The sequence below is a fragment of the Paroedura picta genome, chromosome 3, assembly GCF_049243985.1.
Source record: "Paroedura picta isolate Pp20150507F chromosome 3, Ppicta_v3.0, whole genome shotgun sequence".
Classification (NCBI taxonomy): domain Eukaryota; kingdom Metazoa; phylum Chordata; class Lepidosauria; order Squamata; family Gekkonidae; genus Paroedura; species Paroedura picta.
Window position 1 is genome coordinate 143,823,289 of NC_135371.1, and position 22,057 is coordinate 143,845,345.

General features: G+C 42.8%; 1 long non-coding RNA gene across 1 annotated transcript; it reads right to left on the minus strand.

The window, feature by feature from the left end:
* Positions 1-300: 300 nt before the first annotated feature.
* Positions 301-20,329, minus strand: LOC143831341 (uncharacterized). Its single transcript, XR_013228837.1, has 4 exons — positions 19,782-20,329; positions 7,545-7,630; positions 4,631-4,720; positions 301-598 (listed from the first exon to the last, which is right to left on the minus strand). It is a non-coding gene; the product is annotated as an uncharacterized LOC143831341 (long non-coding RNA).
* Between the last annotated feature and the right edge of the window lie 1,728 nt (positions 20,330-22,057).

Sequence of the window (22,057 nt, forward strand, 5' to 3'; positions counted from 1 at the left end):
TCGCCCTTCTGCCCACCACACTGCAGCCAATTGAACTGAACTTTAATTGCAACAGTTTGTACTATGTACTGCCCTTTCCTAAAATACTAGGTTAGAACATATGAAATCTATTTGCGGGAGAACCCTTTAAAGTGCTCAGCACCCAAAGTTCACAATAAGGGTTCTAAATTCAAAGTGTATCTCTCCTTCAGAACTTTCCCAGTTTTTCTCATATGCACAACAGTGAAGTTTTCTGACCAATAGGAAAGACATCTGACCAGTGGGAACAAAGTAGAAAGAATCAGTGTATTCCAATAGTCATTCAAGGTCACTCATTTTTTATATCTGGAATATTGATACCTTCCAATTTTCCATAAGAATAAACAGATGCTTTTGAATAGCCAAATGCCATAGGGTTAAAGATGATGTGTTGTTTATTCAGTTGGGTGTATCCTCAGATGTCCAGACATAATGATGATGAAATGTTTCATTTGTATGCAAGTCATATTGATCTCAGAAGCTACGCGGGGTCAGCCTGGGCTAGTATGGAAGGGCGACGTCCAAGGAATACCAGGCTGATGACACGGAGACAGGCAGTGGCAAACGACCTCTGAATGTCCTGAAAACACACCAGTCTGCACTTACTTTCTTTATTCCATTGTCAATCCTATTGAATTCAGATCGCTTTGAACTCGGGTCTTCCTCTCTCTCCCCCCCTTCCCCATTGAAACAGGAAAGTCTTCTGCACGTGGTTAGGGAGGCTCAGAAGGTAGGGGGAGCCAAGCCTCTTTCTTTCTTTTCTTGAAGGGGGGGGGGAGAGGAGCCAGGCAGGGAGCCTCTTTCTTTTCTTGGAGGGGAGGGGGAGAGGTTCAAAAAAGGCAGAGGAGGGAAGAAAAATCCAGGATCGACAGAAGTTGAGAGAAATTAGGGGCTTCTCCTTTAAGGCAAGCATGTCACATGACCAGGTGTAGCCTATCAGAGGTTCTCTACCACGGAGCTTTCTTTCTGAAGCTGGATATTCAGGATTAAAAGCAGTCGGAGATATCGCACAATAAAGGTAGGGTCACTCCAGATCAATCCTTCTTGCTGCAGAAGGAAAATTAAAATCGCCCAAAATCCAAACGGAAATCGCATTCTGTGTAGAGGGCAGGGACTGCATCGATCTGGGGTTGGAATAAAAGCTCCGTGCAGTTTACACCCAGGTCACCATAAGTCATCTGTGCCTTATTGGCACTTTCATCCATCACTACATGTAACTACATATCTCCATACATCTATCTAGATCAGGGGTAGTCAAACTGTGGCCCTCCAGATGTCCATGGACAACAATTCCCATGAGCTTCCATGGACATCTGGAGGGCCGCAGTTTGACTACCCCTGATTTAGATAACTTCAGCACCATCCAGTTCCACAATCAGACACAATGTGTGGAATCCATAAGGGTCCAAACAATTTGGCATCATGATGAGAACTGGAAAGAGACTATTTTGGTGCAGTTTTAGTGGTTGAGCAGCCACATCCTGTTTGTGTGGAAAAGAAAACAGAAGTTAAACTTTCAGTAACCCTCAGGGGGGCATTTTTGGATGAATGCTTATGTAATCTCTTAAAATTTACGACAAATGTCTTCAAGTTTATTCAGTGTTTTAGGGAGGTGTTTTCTGACCATGAAACGTACACACTTTTCAGAAAAGGTAATTTGCAGGATGATTTTGATGGATCTTATTTTCATGGCAGTGTCCTACTACAGACTCATGCTCAGCCTTTTGTTTCTCATTTCTGAGAAAGGATGGAGATACTTTCCATAAGAATAAGATAAACCAGGAACTGGAAACTTGAGTCTGGTTCTGTCTCGCCACCCTTTTTTTCTCTTTGAAGCCTATGAACATGCTTAATTACCACCATTACAGACAGACTTGTTTGTATTAGGCCAACAGACTGATAAGCTTTCCTTTCTACTTGCTCAAACTGTAAAGCACGTACTTATCCATGAAAGGTGTCATGCACCACACTCCTTTGTCCTTTCCCATTTATTTATTTATGCAACATAAAAGAGGAAAGCTGTACCAGGGCAAATACTAGGTATTTGAATTAAGGAAGCTAAGAAGCACAGGTTTAGCATTTTCTATGAAATATATATGGACAGTGGACTACAAAACTTATGAAGCTCCAAGGAAAAATGTGGTGGGCTTCCTGATGACATGCCTGGCTGACAAGGCAGGATCTGCCCTCAGCAACTGTCTCTTGATGGATAGCTGCTGGACTCCCAGATACATTTGCCAGATGTTTGAAAGCCATAGCTAGATGGTTAGAGTAGAGTTGCCTGAAACTTAACCTGCCAAGATGAAGATCCTGTGGCTAGACAGGAAGGCAACAGATAAGGAAGCATGCTTACCTGCAATGGCAGGGGTGCAACTCAACATCTCACAGCCAAAAATTTGGGTATGATCTTGGACACCTTCCTATCCATGGAATCTCAAGTCACAGGAGTAACCTAGATGGCATTTTTCCATCTGCACCAAAAAAGGCTAGTAGTGCCCTATCTGTCCTCGGATTGCTTGGCCACAATCATCCATACAATGGTCATCTCCTGATTGGACTTCTGTAACTCGCTCTATGTAACTCCTTGTCTCTGACCTGGAAATTGCAGCGGGTGCAAAATGCAGCTGCTAAGGTCCTCAGTGGAACTTCTTAGAGGGCTCATTTCCAACCTGTATTGGTTACAAGTTACAGCTCGGATCAGGTTCAAAGTTTTGGTGTTAACCTTTCAGGCCATCCATGGTCTGGGCCCCACATATCTGTGGAACTGCCAACTTTCTTATGCCCCTCACAGAGCACTCCACTCCACGAGCAAATCTGTTGGAGATCCCTGGCCTAATAGAGGTATGCCTGGCCTTGACCAGAGCCAGGGCTTTTTCTGTCCTGGCCCCAAGCTGGTGGAATGAGCTCCCTGGCCACTATACCTTTAAAATATTAAAAATTCAGTAGAAGAAGATGGAGAATGGGCTCTATTAGACATCATTCCCAGTTTCCCTCCCAGTTATAAATGTTTTCTAAGCTACCAATTACATACTTTAAAAAAATTCAAGAATAAATGAACAGACAGTTAACAGAATTTGAATAATTAGTGGAAAATATAGAATGATAGAAGGCAAATTAATATCAAGATTATATAAAACCTTATTAGATATGGGGCAGCCAAGTTGTCTATCTATAAGGAAGATATGGGAATTAATACTTCATATGAGCATTAAAGAGGAATGGTATAAAATATTTATGCGAGTCCCCTTTAATTCACTATCTATGAATGTTCAAGAACATGGTATTAAAGTAATACAGAAATGTTATTATACACCAATTAGATTATCTTATATAACTCGCTCTCAAGACAAAAATTGCTGGAGAGGGCGTGATCAGGTGGGGATTTATATCCATATGTGGAATTAGATGACTAATCTGGCCTTAGTTCCTAATGTAAGGAGCATACAGTCATTGCCAGTGATGGTTAGAACTGGAAATCTCAAGAAATTAAAGGACACGTGGAGGATCATAGCCACACCTCCCGCTCAGCCAGTTGTACAGGGTTATCAAAGGAAAATATAATCAGGCGGCATTAGCTGGGACAGTAGAGTTGCCAACTTCTCCTGCTATTATAATTGATTTCCAGTTGACAAAGATATGTTCCCTTTGAGAAAATGGTTATTTTGGAGGATGGATTCTATGACATTATATCCTGCTGAGGTTACCCCCTCCCAAAACCCCTCCCTCAAAAAGTTCCACTCCCCAAAATCTCCACCACATTATTTTCTTGTAGCCATGGTCTCCTGTGCGAGCCATGTCATTTCTAAAAAATGCTTAGGAAAAACAAAAGCCACATCCTTCTGACATTGTGCTTTGAGTGGGTGGGGAGAAGCTATGGAGGATTAAATATATATCTTTCGGGATCTTGGCTTCATTGCAGCAAGAGGAGGAAAATTCTGGACAGAAAAACAATAGTAGGGGAGTAGGAAGGGTTTTTTAAACTTCTGCCCAGAAAATCATTCACTTCTTTCCCACTGAATGACATGCTATTTGGATTTTTGTATTCTAGGGAGTGCAGTGTTTTCTTTTTGATTCATTGTTGTTTTAAGAGAATAAGCCAAATCACATCTTTTCTCTTTTAAAGCCATTGACAAACACCATTAAAAAGGTTCCCACAAACAAGAAACTTTCAATTCCTATCCTTGAAGAAAAAGTAGCCCACAGTATTTAAGCCTCAAGGACGTCTATTTGTTTAACCTGTTGTACTTTTCTCTGTCTGTGACCTTTTTTCAGACTTTGGCTGATCAATACTGGCACAGTTTTATCCCACATCAGCCTGTGTTGATCATTAAACTGCATTTCTCAGAAGTTCAGGTGTCTGAGATACAGCCAACAGCTGTGACACTATAAAAGCTTTTTTTCTTAAAACAGTTACTCATTCCTCTTTATTTTCTCAGGCCATAATGTCAGCATCCCCATATTTTTTACTCTCATAACTAAAGATGGTGTCCAGCAGCACCTTAAGAAAAAACTACATCTATTCCAGCAAAAGCATTTTCAAATCAAAGGTCACTTCTTCAGTACTTAATACTTACTGATCTTGGGCTAGTCACTGTCTTTCAACCATACTTACCTCTCAGGGTTGTTCAGAAGCTAAAACTGAATAAACCGCATACATCATCCTGAATTCCTTGGGGGGGAGGGCAGGATAAAAAGATGATCGCTTGACAGGCAAATAGATTCAAGAGGCAAAAATTAACATGTGGCTAGACAAATACTAAGAGTAATACGTTATCATCCAAAGATTATTCTTCATCTCAAATTAACAATGCTTTCCTAGTGCTCCTCCAGAACCCTCTCCCAAATTTTAGTGTATCTTTCTAGTGTGATATATATCAGAATTTACCATTAACCATTATAGAAAATGAATAACGCAATTTAGAAAAACTAGCTTAAAGAGCATTCTATTAAAAGTACCCAACACATAAGATGAAAAAATAACTGCCAAAATAGCCACCCTAATTTTAAAATGTGCTGGAATCATTTATATCTTGGGGGTTTTAATCTCCTCTAAAGGTAAATATGTGTTTATTTTCTGCTTTTCTGAATAGCTTCTAAAGGAGATGAGCCACAATTATGTCATGGATCAGAAAGCAGGTTACAGATAACAGGTTACAGATATCCAGCTATGTTTTTAGGTGCCCCTGTAATTTATTTGCCTGACTACTCAGCCAAAAACAGTGGATAAAAAGAGACAAGATGCTGCACATCAGCAAAAGTAGTGGCAAACAATAGAAGTATGGGGCGGAGGGGAGTTCTAGAATGAGAGGAAGAACCTTTCCAGGGTAAATAGAAATTATTTTGTACTAGACATAGAAATCATAGGTTTGACTAGTAATCTCAACACTGTTCAGCACATTCCATTTACGCTGCCTCCTCGTTACTAATATTCCTCATCTCATACATATCACAGGTGAAAATCCGGATGTGTTTAGAACATTCCAGTTATTATACTAGGGATCAAACCTCCCAGCATACACATTATTAAACCTGGCCAAAAGCCACACTGACAAAATTTTAACAGGGCATCTTCAAACCTGGGGAGATTCATCGGGAGAGCTTTAAAATGAAGCCAAAAAGGAAGGAGATATCCAACATAGATATTATAATGTAGGAGAGCAAATAGCAGTGGCCTGCCCGGGAAGGCTGGGTCAAATGGAACCAAGGGTATGAGGCTTCAGGTGCCTATATATGAATGCCCGAAGTATGGGCAATAAAAAGGAAGAGTTTGAGCTTCTCATGCAGAAAGAGAGATATGATTTAGTAGGTATTACAAAGACTTGGAATGATTTCCATGACTGGAATGCAGTAGTGAATAGATACAAATTCAAAAGAAACAGGAGGTAGAGTGTATGTAAGGAGAGAGCTTCCCTGTAAAGAAATACTAGAGGAGGAGAGTGACACTCCAGTGTCTGGGTGAAGATAAGGGAGGGAAAAACAAAGAGTCTAGTGGTTGGCCTCTGCCACAGACCACCTGACAAGGATGAGGACAAGGGTGCTGCCCTCTTTGAGTACCATGATAGAATATCTAGGCAACAGGACCTTGTCATTATGGATAGCTTCAATTTCCTTGATGTGTACTGGGAAACAAACCTGACTAATCATCCAGACCTACCTGGTTTGACAGTTTCATTTATCAACTGGTGGAAGAACCTATGAGAGGCTTAGCCCAACTTAATACTAACCAGCAAGCAAGGTCTGGTCCTTGGAGTGAAAGAGGTGGGGGACCCTGGGGGGGGGGGTAGTGTCCCTAGAATTTCTTTTTGAAATGGAGGGCCAAGGAAGTTCATTGTCAGATATTAGACTTCCTAAGGCAGCTTTAATAAGCTCAGAGACATGACAAGAGTCATCCCAGAGACAAGAATTCTAGAAGAGAAAAAATAAGTGATGGGTGGACTCTCCTTAAACAAGAGCTATTGCATGATCAAGCCATGGATAATTCAACAAGACAGAAACATGGTAGAAGATCCAAGAAGCCTATTTGGATGAACAGAGTTTTTCAGGAGGACCTAAGGAAGAAAAAGGAAATGTTCAAAAAATAGAAGGAAGGACAGACCTCTAAAGAAAGTATCTGCAGGACAAGGCACTGTAGGTCAGCTATCAGAGAGGCCACAGTCAAGAGTGAGTTGAGCCTGGGCTGGGAAGTCCATTATAACAAAAAAAGCTTCTTCAGATGTGTGAGGAACCAACAGAAGATAAATGAAGCAATAGGCCTTCTGTTGGGTGGGGATGGAGAAAATCTGACAGAAGACAGAGAGAAAGAAGAAATACTCAGTAGCTATTTTTACTATTGTGTTTCCCCAGAGGAATACAGACACATTTAGGCATGGTGGTAGGCAAAGTACAGGCAAAGTACAGTGAGAAACCTGCATACTGGATGGGAGATACACTTCTTGGTAGCAGTGTTTGTATATGAGATCTTGGGGTACTTGGAGACTGTTAGCTAAATATGAGCAAATGTGTGATGCAGCGGTAAAGAAGGCAAATGCAGTCTTAGACTGTATCAAAAAGCATCACATCAAAATCACAATTGTCATAATCCCACTGTATACCAAATTGGTCAGACCACACTTGGAGTTCTGTGAGAAGTTCTGAAGACCTCACTTCAAAAAGGATATGGACAAAATTGAGAGGGTGCAGAGGAGAGTGACGAGGATGATCCAGGGCCTGGGAACCAATTCCTATAAGGAAAGGCTAAGGGACTTGGGAATGTTTAGCCTGAAGAGGAGGTTGAGAGGGGACATGATTGCTGTCTTTAAGTATTTGAAATACTGTCACTTGGAGGAGGATACGGAAATGTTCTTGTTGTGAGTAGAGGATAGAACCGATAGTAATGGGTTTAAAATACATGTAGAATGATATCAGCTAGATTTTTTTTGGGGGGGGGGATTGTCACAGAGTAGTTCAGCAGTGGAATTGGCTACCTAAGGCAGTAGTGAGCTCCCTCTCTTGGGCAGTCTTTAAGCAGCAGCTGGACAAATACTTACCATGGATGCTTTAGGCTGATCTTGAATTGAGCAGAGAGTTGGACTAGATGGCCTGTATGGCCCCCTCCAACCCTGATTCTTTTATTCTAAAAGGCAAAAATAGGGACAGGGATTCACCAAGAACATATTCCAGAAAATAGCAAGTATTCCTGGTAAATAGGGACCAGATGGAAGGTATGCTATCAAGAATCCCTACAAGTGGCCAAAAAGACCCCACTGATTGTACCATCCAGCCAACACAGTTTTAAAATGTTTTGAATATCCTGAAAGGCAGAACTGCATAAACAAAAGAAAGTTTATTTCACTTACTTCATTCACAGCCCAGCTTTCTCACTGAGGCTCATAATATTTTTTTTAATCAAACAGCATAAGATATCTAATTTAAAATGCAACTGAACTAGTACGCAATCCAAGACAAGGGACCCCAGTTTTTCTGAGGCTGTAGGTACCTTTGGAATCCTGAGGTAGCTTGGTGGGCACAGCCATACAATGGCTGCTATAGGAGGCAGAGCAGCAGTGTCTTCACACAGTGCTTGTGCCATGGAAACAGCTGTGGTCAAAACATTTAAAACATCTACACAGCCAATCAAACTTTCAATGGCTAATTAACCTGGGAAAACCCTCTTTCTGAAAATACTTGGTTGGTGTCAGGAAAGCTGTCAGAGGGCACTATGATGCCCACGGGCGCTACATTGGGGATCCCTAATTTAGGGGATAACATTTTTCCTGGACTATATTTCTTCAGGGCATGTGAAAGAAAGAATCTTATTACTGATCGTGAAACAAGCTCACTGCACACTGGAAAGCAGCTTACAAGGAAAAACACACTGGAATTTTTTACATGTAAAGATTTTTTTTCCTGGAAGAAGTATTCAAACACATGACACCCTAAGTTCTACCCCTTTCCCTTAATTGTGTTCATTGTATAGATTAACCCCAGGATGCATGAGAATTCCCACGTGAGTATGGAATGCCTCTGAAAAGTGTAGGATACATTTTGTATGTTGTTGTTGTTATGTGCGAAGTCGTGTCCGACCCATCGTGACCCCATGGACAATGATCCTCCAGGCCTTCCTGTCCTCTACCATTCCCCGGAGTCCATTTAAGTTTGCACCTACTGCTTCAGTGACTCCGTCCAGCCACCTCATTCTCTGTCGTCCCCTTCTTCTTTTGCCCTCGATCGCTCCCAGCATTAGGCTCTTCTCCAGGGAGTCCTTCCTTCTCATGAGGTGGCCAAAGTATTTGAGTTTCATCTTCAGGATCTGGCCTTCTAAAGAGCAGTCAGGGCTGATCTCCTCTAGGACTGACCGGTTTGTTCGCCTTGCAGTCCAAGGGACTCGCAAGAGTCTTCTCCAGCACCAGAGTTCAAAAGCCTCAATTCTTTGACGCTCGGCCTTCCTTATGGTCCAACTTTCGCAGCCATACATTGCAACTGGGAATACCATAGCCTTGACTAAACGCACTTTTGTTGGCAGGGTGATGTCTCTGCTTTTTAGGATGCTGTCTAGATTTGCCATAGCTTTCCTCCCCAGGAGCAAGCGTCTTTTAATTTCTTTGCTGCAGTCCCCATCTGCAGTGATTTTGGAGCCCAGGAAAATAAAATCTGTTACTATCTCCATTTCTTCCCCATCTATTTGCCATGAATTGAGAGGGCTGGATACCATGATCTTTGTTTTCTTGATGTTGAGTTTCAAGCCAACTTTTGCACTCTCCTCCTTCACCCGCATCAACAGGCTCTTTAGTTCCTCTTCACTTTCTGCCATTAGAGTGGTATCATCTGCATATCTGAGGTTGTTGATATTTCTCCCTGCAATCTTGATCCCAATTTGTGACTCCTCTAATCCCGCATTTCTCATGATGTGCTCTGCATAAAAGTTAAATAGGCAAGGCGACAGTATACAGCCTTGCCGCACTCCTTTCTCAATTTTGAACCAGTTAGTGATTCCATGTTCAGTTCTCACTGTTGCTTCCTGACCTGCATATAAATTTCTCAAGAGAGAAATAAGATGCTCTGGTATTCCCATATCTTTAAGAACTTGCCACAATTTGTTGTGCTCCACACAATCAAAGGCTTTAGCATAGTCAATGAAGCAGAAGTAGACGTTCTTCTGGTACTCCCTAGCTTTCTCCATGATCCAGCGTATGTTGGCAATTTGATCTCTAGTTCCTCTGCCTCTTTGAAATCCTGCCTGTACTTCTGGAAGTTCTCGGTCCACATATTGCTGGAGCCTAGCTTGTAGGATTTTGAGCATAACTTTGCTAGCATGAGAAATTAGTGCAATGGTGCGGTAGTTTGAACATTCTTTGGCATTGCCCTTCTTTGGGATTGGAATGTAAACTGACCTTTTCCAATCCTGTGGCCATTGTTGAGTTTTCCAAATTTGTTGGCATATTGAGTGTAGCACTTTTACTGCATCGTCCTTTAAGATTTTGAATAGTTCAACTGGAATGCTGTCACCACCACTAGCTTTATTGTTGCTCAGACTTCCTAATGCCCATTTGACTTCACATTCCAGGATGTCTGGCTCCAGGTCAGTAACTACCCCATTGTGGTCATCAGGGATGTTAAGCTCGCTCTTGTATAGCTCTTCTGTATAATTTTGCCACCTTTGTTTAATCTCTTCTGCTTCTGTGAGGCCCCTACCATTTTGGTCCCTTATCATACCCATCTTTCCATGAAATGTTCTCTTCATATCTCCAATTTTCTTGAAAAGATCTCTGGTCCTCCCCATTCTATTGTTTTCTTCTATTTGTTTGCACTGTTCATTTAAGAAGGCATTCTTATCTCTTCTAGCTTTTCTCTGGAATTCTGCATTCAATTGGGTGTATCTTTCTCTTTCTCCCTTGCCTTTCACTTCCCTTCTCTCCTTAGCTATTTGTAAAGCTTCCTCAGACAGCCATTTTGATTTCTTGCATTTCTTTTTCTTTGGGATGGTTTTAGTTGCTACCTCTTGTACAATGTCGCGAACCTCCGTCCATAGTTCTTCAGGCACTCTGTCTATCAGATCTAATTCCTTAAATCTATTTGTCACCTCTACTGTGTATTCGTTGGGGATATGATTTAGTTCATACCTGAGTGGCCTAGTGCTTTTCCCTACTTTCTTCAATTTAAGCCTAAATTTTGCAACAAGAATCTCATGATCTGAACCACAATCAGCTCCTGGTCTTGTTTTTATTGACTGGATAGAACTTTTCCATCTTTGGCTACAGAGCACATAGTCAATCTGATTTCTGTGTTGACCGTCTGGTGATGTCCATGTGTAGAGTCGTCTCTTGGGTTGTTGGAAAAGAGTGTTTGCTATGACCATTGTATTCTCTTGACAAAATTCTACCAGCCTGTGCCCTGCTCCATTTTGTACTCCAAGGCCAAACTTGCCTGTTATCCCGGTTATCTTTTGGCTTCCTACTTTAGCATTCCAATCCCCCATGATGATAAGCACATCATTTTTTGGCGTTGCTTCTAGAAGGTGTTGTAAGGCTTCATAGAACTGATCAACTTCATCCTCTTCAGCAGCAGTGGTTGGGGCATAGACCTGGATCACTGTGATGTTGAATGGTTTGCCTTGGATTCGAACTGAGATCATTCTGTCATTTTGGGGATTGTATCCCAAGACTGCTTTTCCTACTCTCTTATTGATTATGAAGGCTACTCCATTTCTTCTGCAAGATTCTTGTCCACAGTAGTATACCTGATGGTCATCTGAATTAAATTCACCCATTCCTGTCCATTTTAGTTCACTGATTCCTAAAATGTCGATGTTCAGTCTTGTCATTTCTTGTTTGACCACGTCCAGCTTGCCTTGATTCATGGATCTGATGTTCCAGGTTCCTATGGAATACAAATCTTTACAGCATCGGACTGTCTTTTCGCCACCAGTTACTTCCACAACTGAGCGTCCTTTCGGCTTTGGCCCAGTCGCTTCATTCATTCTGGCGCTACTCGTACTAGCCGTCTGCTCATCCCCAGTAGCATATTGGACACCTTCCGACCTGAGGGGCTCATCTTCCAGCGTCATATCGTTATGCCTATTGGAACTGTCCATAGAGTTTTCATGGCAAAGATACTGGAGTGGTTTGCCATTTCCTTCTCCAGTGGATCACCTTTTGTCAGAGCTCTCAGCTATGACCTGTCCGTCTTGGGTGGCCCTGCACGGTATAGCTCATAGCTTCACTGAACTACGCAAGCCCCCTTGCCACAACAAGGCAGCGATCCTTGAAGGGGGACATTTTGTATAGGCTACGTTAATTCAGGAAACACCTGATTCAGAGGCCCAGACATTTCCTTGTAATGAATTGGCTTATGTGAGGAAGACAGAATTGAATGAGTCTAAGATTAGAGTTTCTCTTCTTCACTCCATCACCTGAATTAAAGGTGAGAGTTCTGGCTGTAGAACAATGATTCATAATTGATAATCTGTCTGCCATTTAGTGGTAAGACCGTAGGAGTGGTTTTTAAAAGGATGATTCATGTTTGGGTACAGGTAGTTTTAATGTGTTCTGTTTCTTGGTTGTTTTGAACTTGCTTCTGAACATCTCTGTGAGCAGTCAGACCCCTACTCGCTCTGAGGTCCAGTTTATAAATAGAAAACCATGTAATTTCAAATATCACGAGCAACACACTGCCAGCTGGCCCAAAGTGACACTAAAATGTTTGTCAGCCAGAAACAAGTCTAGACATGTGGTTTAGAGGTGTGGGAAATAGCAGCTGACCTGCTAATAACTTCCTCCCCGCCCCAGGGAGAGGCATCGTTAGGATAAAGGGAATCCCAAGAACCTATTGCCTCACCTTCATTTAATCTTGTCAATACCCAGTCTCACTCCCCGCACCCATTTACCCTAATTAAGCAACACTGTTGTGAGGAACCATGCGGTTGAGACCCCGCAGAATCACTCCCAGGCTTCAGGTTGAAGCTTTAAATAAAAGTCTTTATTGGAAGATTTCAGGATCTACACATCACATATGCTCGCAGACAGGAATCTTGACAGAGACACCGGGGAGGGGATTCACAAAGATTATATACCTATGTATATAGAGCCAGCTTGGTGTAGTGGTTAGGAGTGCGGACTTCTAATCTGGTGAGCCGGGTTTGAATCTGTGCTCCCCCACATGCAGCCAGCTGGGTGACCCTGGGCTCGCCACAGCACTGATAAAACTGTTCTGACCGAGCAAGAATATCAGGGCTCTCTCAGCCTCACCCACCTCACAGGGTGTCTGTTGTGGGGAGAGGAATGGGAAGGCGACTGTAAGCCGCTTTGAGCCTCCTTTGGGTAGGGAAAAGCAGCATATAAGAACCAACTCTTCTTCTTCTCTACCTGGGCTTGGGAAGGGGAGCAGGGAATAGGCTTTTGGCGAGAACTCAGGTTCACACAGGAAAAGAGCAATAGTGTTTCTCTGATCTCAGAAGTGCCTAGTATGGCTAGTAAGCACAGTTGGCTTAGTGTATGTGGTGAGAAAACAACAAACAAAGAAAAGCACACTCACCAAGGTGGTACTTAACTAATATAGTAACTATTTATTAGAGAACTTAATTCCACATATTTCCCAACAATGGTAAAGAGAAAGTTCCTACTCTAAACTAAATCTCTGCTCCATCATCTTGCTGGCTTGAGAAAAGGAGGAAAAGAGAAGGAAGGACCCCCAAAACAGTAAATTACCCTCTAGGGACAGGTAAGTGAGATCAGTAGGTCAGTGTTCCTATCTAACTCTATGGTGAACAGAGTTCTCCTTTGAGTCTTGAGTCAGAAGACATCACACAGAGAGCCGTTATTAACAGAGCAAACTAAGCTATGGGTGATAAAATAAAATAATAATAATAATAATAATAATAATAATAATAATAATAATAATAATATTATTATTATTATTATTATTATTATTATTATTATTATTATTATTATTATTATTATTATACCTGCAAACCTTTCAATTTTGACAAGCTCAGGCTAGCCTGGACTATCCAGGTGAGGGCAGAGATTTGTTTAGTCCTCAGTTACTAAGAGGGGAGGGGGAAGTCACATGGCAAAATGGAGATAATGTAGTGATATGGTCCTTTTTCAAGAGAAGCACATCACATAAGGCAGCAACTGATGCAACTCAAGAATTCAGGATACACACCATACTACTCCCTATGCAAAGAAACAAAATATATCATATTCAGACTAACATAATTTTAAATGAGTATTGTATTTGCACACTGCAAATGATAAGGTTTATCAAATCAGTGTACTAATAATAGCCACTATAACGAAAATGAAAAATGAAAACAAATATTTAATTATCATTGTGACTGAGGGGACATTTAGCACATTACATGACACATAACTAAAACAAGAATAATCTTGCAAAGCTGGGACCATATTCTCCCTTTCAACAATTTCTGCTGCTTCTAGTGAGCTTAGCCAGTTGTGCACACTAAGCAGGATGTCCTCACCTTTACAGCAGGAGTGCAGCTTGGGTAGCTAGGCCTACAACTATCCATCTAGAAAGGCAGAAAATAGCTCGACATGGGAGGTGGGTAGACTTTCAGAGGAACAATGCATGTTATTGAGGCCTTTGGAGTTGGCCCATTATTGAAATCTGTTTGCCAGTAAAGGGAGCTCTCACAAATTTTACAGTGAAATTTTTTGAGGCAAAGTACTTTTTATCCCTAGCCAGTCACAGCTTGTTTACCACATCTGTCAGGAGTAACTTGGCAGACTGCAGTGGTATAAGCAGTAGTAAATGTCTTGATCATGAGAAAGAGAGCAGGAAAAATTCTCGTATTACTGCTGAAGCTTTATGACTACTACAGTCAAATCTCCCTGTTCAACTTCATGTTTCTCTAGGAAGATCCATTGTATCCATTTAGCATTTTTGGTATTGTTCCTGTGCTGGTTAGAGTCTTGACTAGCTGCTGAGGTACCAATAGCCTCACATGCCTCTATAGCAGGGGTAGTCAAACTGCGGCCCTCTAGATGTCCATGGACTACAATTCCCAGGAGCCCCCTGCCAGCATTCGTGGGCATTTGCTGGCAGGGGGCTCCTGGGAATTGTAGTACATGGACATCTGGAGGGCCGCAGTTTGACTACCCCTGCTCTATAGGGTCAGCCACTGGTAAACAAGGCCATCTGCCATCCCCGCAGTTGAGATGCTTGTCCCTCTTCAAAAACTATAGATAGTCCCATTGTTCAAAAACGTAAAAAAAAAACAAAATCCAGGTAATACCATTTGTTAGGACCAATAAAAATACTTCAAACACAAAATCTCAGATCACAGTGGCTTGTTTTGCCTTTTAATGCATTAAATCAACTCGTGCAGAGCTGGGTGAACAATATCAAGTCTGATGTTCTATCCAGATCGGTATGTCTATTAAAAAGTTATCACGCTGGCCAGACATCAGCTTTGCAGAAGCACAACATAGACTCACCTCACGTCAGAATTTGTGGCTCAGGACATGAATGAGGTGAGGAGGAGGTGGGCCTCACAATGCCATGAGGACAGGAATAGGGAGTTGGCCTATTGTGGAGCCACATAGCCACATCCCCAGGTGGGGGCTGCAGGCTGGCTTACACCACCAGGTGGCAGAAGGACCATGTAGAGGCCAGCCCACATGTGATGCATTACCTTGCCACTCCACAGCAGGCAGGTGGGGATGGGGGCTCATCAGGATGCAAGCATCAGGTACATTTTTCACATGTGAGCTCCCCCTCACTGCCAGTCTTTAAGCAGCAGCTGGACAGATAACTTAACATGGATTTTTTAGGCTGACCCAGCACTGAGCAGGAGGTTGGACTGGATGACCTGTATGGCCCCTTTCAACTTGATTCTATGACCTTAGGTGGGTTGGTTGATGTTGGGATCCACCCCCATGCTGTGCCATTGCTGTAGCCTTCATGTTACCTCAAAATTGTTGTGTGTGTGTGTGCTTATTCCTCTACCTCACCCTCCATCCCTCCTTGGCACCACAAACAAGCAATAAAACCTTTCTCATGAAATTAACTTTCAAAGGTAAAACAAAATGAGCCAGCATATCAAAACAGCTATTTATGGGGAGTGAAAGTGAATCTCTACCCCTTTTCTAATGCACATTGCTTGCTGTTTCCTGCCCACTGCAAGCTTAGTTATCCAGCCTGCTAAGCACTCATAGAATCACAGAGTTGGAATGGGCCATTCAGACCCTCTAGTCCAACCCCCTGCTCAATGCAGGATCAGCCTAATGGAACCTTGATAAGCATCTGTCCAGCTGCTGCTTAAAGACACTCAGTTCTTGGTGGTTATTATCTCAAACTCAAAAGCCCACTGCCAAACGAATATTAATCCTAGCAGCATCTATAAGTCATCCTTTACCAGAGGAGTGATTATTGAGCTTTCAGCGTTCTGTAGGGCCTGCAAAACGGCACTCTTCCGCCAAGTTTATGGTTGAGGCCGGTGTGGTTTTTTAATTGTTTTAGGAGTCTGTTTTAGCACTCTGTACTGATGAATGTCCGGATGGGTTTTAATGGGGTTTTAACGGACTGCTGTAACCCGCCACAAGTCTGTTACGAGAGTGGTGGGCAATAAGTCAAAATAAATAAATAAATAAATAAATAAATAAATAAATAAATAGGGCTATTTCACACCACCATGGACTGTGCATTGGTAGCTGCATTTAAATTGCCCCCCAGCTCCCAGCAGATATTTTGGTCTCAATTGTAGAGAAGCCGCAAATTAAGATGAAGGGGTATTTTTATAAAACACATTCTCACTATTAGCCTTTTCTTTTTCCAAGGAGCTCAGGGTATAGCATACATGGTTCCCCTGTCCTCTATCCCTTTGGGAGTTGAATGACCCTTTCACAGGAGTCGCAGCAGGGCAAGCAGCTTGGCCAGGGGGGTGGGCTGTTGCCGCTCCTTCTGAAGGCACCTGCCAATTTATATATGATTTATAACCAATTTATATACAACTAGAGGCAACTAGAGGCAAAGCCCATTGTATGTGTAAATACAGTGAGCGCTAGCCTTTCCCCGCAGGGAGCCCCCGGCAGCCGCGCTCCGCGTGACTGCCGGGGGCTCCCTCGGGCGGTGGCCTGATGCGTCGAGAGGCGCTTTGCACCTCCCGCCGCATCAGGCCGCCGGCAAGAGAGCAACTGCGAGCCGCGCTCTGCGCGGCTCGCAGTTGCTCCCTTGTCGGCAGGGCGGGAATCGGCCGGGCCAATTGGCAGGCGCTTTGTGCCTGCCGATTGGCCCGGCCGATGGTCTGTCTGGAGGAAGGGGCCAATCGGCACCCTTCCTCATCCCGGACAGAGCCCGCCCTAACTCCTCCCACAAAGCCCTTACGGCTTTATTTAGTCCGTGGCACCCGCGGTGCTGCAGGCTGTGTTAAGATCATGAACAATGGATCTTCACACCATTGATCAGTTTTGGCTTAATGTCTGTGAAAGAACACTTGCATAATTTTATGGTTGAGGGTCACCACAGCATGAGGAACTGTATTAAAGGGTCATGGCATTAGGAAGGCTGAGGACCACTGCTCTAGGCTTCTCCCTGCGAAGTGGCATTGTGTTCCCTTTGCCTATACCATAGGATGGGGCTGTGCCACAGAGCCAGAAATGCCACCAACAATTAATGCTGAAGATTGCTTTCTTCTTTTGCAAGACCCCTATCTAGGTAGTTGTGCTAGTAAGAGGGGAGGCCTCAGAGCAGCATTTTATTGGTTGAGCCACAAAACTGTGTTATCCTAAGCAAGCATATGCAGAAGAGCAGTTTCTTCTCACTTTTCATTCAGACTTCCAAGGCCTTTACAGAACACCTTACATAAATCCCACACTAATTAACGTAATGCCAATAACCGTTCCTGTTTAGAACTCCAACCCAAGCCAATTCCTTGTTAAATTCGGTCACCATTTAGGCCAGTAAAGATTTTCTGAATCTGAATTCCTTCACCATGGCAGCGCCAAGATGGTTTTTGCCAAGAACTGCTATCCAACAGCCCAGCCTCATGCATACTTCCTCACATGGAATCTCCATTCCCTGCTTTCTCCAAACCACCTACCAAGAACATTCTTCAAAGGAGATATAATATGCTCTCACATTCCAATTCATTTTCCAGTTCTTTTTTTCCCCTTGCCCATTACACTTGTGTTTCTGACCTCTTTTTCTCTCCCTTCTAGCATTTGTTCCTGATGCCTCTGAATTCAGACCTGGATGTATCCAGTCCTGGATACATCCCAACAGTAAAGAAACTATTGGCAGTCATTTCCTGGGGGACAGCCAATCTTTCAGGGCATAACCAGACGTTTTCACTTTATAACTAGGAATAGAATGCAGTACAATTAAGGTTGCATGGCCTTCATGTATAGCAGAACAGGATCCCATTTAATAACTATTGGTAAAAATAATTTTCAAATTAAATTGTACTTGTTAAACTATCTAGCACACTGCATGACCTTGCTGCTTCTGTTTTACATGGAATTCTATCTGGCTGCACTTAATATTATTACTGTAAATATTTCACAAGCACTTAGTGTTGACCCCCACCACAACCCTATGAGGCTAGAGGCATGCCTGGTTTCTGGATGGGGGGGGGGGGCAGGAAACTATACAGAACCAGTGGGGCATCATGACTAATGTGCTGAATTTAGAGTAGGGAGCTACAAGTTCAAAACAAATCAATTTCACTTTGTAACTTTACTGCAGACCCTCTCCAGATACCTTCCCTGCCTCACAAAATTGTTGTAAAGATAAAGTGGGACAACTGCCTTGAGCCCCTTGGAGCAAGGAGACTCCCAAACTAGATTCTCTAGCTACTGGATCACACTGGGAATAGTTATGAAAGCAAAGAACGACTCAAGGGAAGAACTATCATGAAGTGTTTCCTTGGCAGCCAAAATATTTGTAGATGTCTGCGGGGGCTTTTTTTATTTTCTCATGAAACTTCTGTCCTCTGAAATTACATTGGGCTAAAGGATACATATGCTGCTTGGCCTTACTTAGAGATAAATCTTACTGAGTTCAATAAGCATTATTCCCAAGCAAGTGTGGATAGGATTGCAGCCTAAGTTTGCATCCATACTGTGGTATTAAACATGTACTGAAGATCAAGATCAATTTACATCATTTATACCCTGTTTTTCTCCTCATTGGGGACCGAATGCATCTTACACTGTTCTCTCCCCCCCCCCCAGTTTTATCCTATGAGGTAGTTAGGTTGAGAGCATATGACTGGCCCAAGGGCACCCAGAGAGCTTCCATGGCAGAGGGGGGATTTGAACCTGGATGTCCTAGATGTGGCCTGGCCCTCTAATCACTACATCACACCTAGAGAACTAGCTCTTCTCATGTAATCTACACATTGCATTAAACATATTATTTATTACCCTAAATAAGAATAGATGACAGTTGCTTACGCAGGGAAACTAATAAGGCCAACCCTGCTTATTTTCAGTAGTAAAACTGATGTCAGTCACTTTCACCCACATGTAAACAAGCCCTATTTCTCTGTCCCACATTAGTTTAGCAAAAAGGTGGAGAACAGAGAACACGAGAAGCAGCCATGCAAATAGACTGTGAATTATATGGAATTTACAGTGCGGATCTCAAATACTTTCAGTATCCATTTAGCACTGGGAGACATGGCTTTCCTTGGACTAGGATAATTTCCAGTTCTAAACGCTGTGGTAAAAACAGGATGAAAACTTCATGCTAAAGTCATCTACAACATTATCCAAAGGAATGAATGGATGGCACATCTGCACTGAATCTGATTTCTTCCTTGGTTGCCAAGCACCTTGTTGGAGGCAATGGCTTCTAACGTTCCATCTGGAGCCCGAGCCAGAAGTTTTGTTTCCGGAATTATAATTACATAGTCTTAAAAAATCTCTAAAACGGAAGAATGGGAGAGAAATCGTAATGAAATGCCAGGGATGAGTTAGAGTGCCCTGAAACTTAAAGGTTCATTTATTCTAGCCAGGGGAGAGGAGTTCTTCAGAAGGTGCAGATTTCATCCAAACTCATCATATTGCTAATGTGAAGAGAACAGTAAGAAATATGACACTTGGCTGAACACTCATTTGAATGAGAAAAGCAACAAAACAGCTGCCAAAATCCCTGTACTTCAGACTTAGACAAACAGTTTCCTGAGTTAAAAACATCCAGCTGCATCTCAGGAATGACCAGAAGAAGAAGAAGAAGAAGAAGAAGAAGAAGAAGCCTTTGCCATTTTACAGAATATTAAAAGAATATTTGACACAAAACTACCTAAAGAATTTCTAGATAGTTACCATGGCAGCAAAATGCTCTCAAAACATCTGTCTCAATGGCATGTTGCTTGTAGCAGGATTTGAGTGGAATTGTTGACATTCCAGTTCTGTCATATTCCACTGCTGTTTTCATGACACCACCAAGCATATGTGCAAGGCATGGTTTCCCAGCAAGAAGTTGCAATCTTCCACATAGATACAGATTAACTTTCTTCAGCAGGTCAGTACAAACTGGGCTTTATTTTTACCCTACTGAACAAAAGACACAATAATACTATTCCAGATTTCTCTAAGGTGGTACAAATTGCAGAATGAAGCATAGACTTGCATCATCACTATCCATAGGTATGTTCAGAATTGTTATTCTCACCAGGAAGTAGCTGGCAAACAATAGGTTGGCATAAAAAGGTCTTTGGCAGAAACCCATGCGAACACATTCTGCTTTCAGCAATTTAAATGCTGAGCTGGTGTTTACCGAAGACTATTTGAAAAGCAGGAAATGCTTGTAGTAATTGAGTATGACAAGTGCTGGGAGTAAAAATTTGAAGTTAGCAATTTGATTGGTGGCCTTCCACAAAAATTTGCCTTTTTCTGTATTCTTTAGCCCATTTACACCATGGGTATACTACCTGTTTCTCTGCTCAAGTAGTGTAGTATAAAATGAAATGAGACACCCCTCCCCCCCAAAAAAACTTGTTTTTGCCAATCTTGACTGGCCTGTATGGCTGCTGCTTCAGTGCCATTTTTAAAATGTAGATCATCTTATTCCTGGGAATATTGATTACAACCAATCAGCAATCCTATAATGTTTATGATGCATCATGATCTCACATCCTCAATGAAAACTGGTTGTGGCAGAAAGATGCACAGCAAACGGAGTGCAATGCAGGGGCTACTGCGTCATTGATGAAAAATCACTTTGGATAGCACAGGTGGTGAAGAAGCCTAAACTCACACTGGATCTTCTTAACCATCCCTAGCAGAGACAGTCTAAGATTAGGGAATTGAAGGGTGGTGAATGGACAACTACCGGGTCCACTGCACGCTGCTTTGCAATCTTCAGGGCCACAACATTGGGCAATGCCCTGAATGACTTCAAGGAACCTCAATCTGTGGGGATGTACAGGCCAGACAAAAGGATGGGGAAACCCAAGGTGATGCCTTCACAAGGATATTGAGCAACTGCTCTGTTTGGGTAGGCATCTAACGAGGACATGGAGGTACATGGAAGTCTTTGCTAGGCTCATGATGGACTTGCAGAGAGTGGGGGCATTACTTGGAAGAGCCAGGAGCTGCAGTAGCAGAGGAGTACTATCTTCCAACTCTTTTGCTGCCAAAACTGTTGGAGGACTGGCTGTGATGCATTCAAACCCCATAGGCATGATGACCTGGAACGGGAGCCAAGGCAGGCATCACAATTATGGTTGATTTTACACTGCATCCATTGCCCTGGTTATATTCCCAGCATATATGCTGGAGGGGATGTCACACTTAAAGCTTGCTTTGATCCTGAAGTTTGGGCCTTGACTTGATGTGGGGCCCCAGCATCAATAGCCACAATTTATCATTGTGTGGTCCCATCATGTCATTGCTCTATGTTATGTTCACTTATGATTATGAAAGGCCTTGTTGTATTCAGTGGCTGTGAAGTTGCCTTCCCTGGCCTGGCTTTGAGGACATTGTCCACGTGGTTGGACAGATGCCAGCCATGTTCTGCATAAGTGGACATAAGTACCTGTATGAACTGTGTAGTAGCCCATGTGTTAGTTCTGGAAGGTGCACTCTCCACTGCTTTTGCTAGCACCATTCCTGTCAGGTCATGGGCCCCTGCGAGGTTTACGAAGGGAGACGATTGCTACGTAATAGCCATCCAAAATGCGCTCTCTGATCTTATGTGGAAGGTGAATGCCTGGAAAGTCCTCAGAATCTCCAAAATTACCAGGATAAGATGCTGGATGGGACTTCTCAGTTCCCCAGACTGTCTTAGCACCAACATTCCCCCTCTTACCTGAAGTGCTTAAGTTGGTAATCTTGGAATATGAGCCCCAACTGCCCAGTAATTCCCAGCCACATGCATGGAACCCTCATAAGAGGAAGACTCACCCAAAGTGCTAATGCTGCTTGATGGGGTGCACTCTTCATTCATTCTTCAAACTTCATGATGCTAAGTTCAGCTCCTCTTTGCTAGGGCATATCTCCAAAGAAAAGTCTCCTTGGATTCACTTGAAACATCTTACTCTAAAGCGGAATGTGGCCGCCTCCTGCCACTGTGAATGGCAACTGCAGGTGGTTCAGGG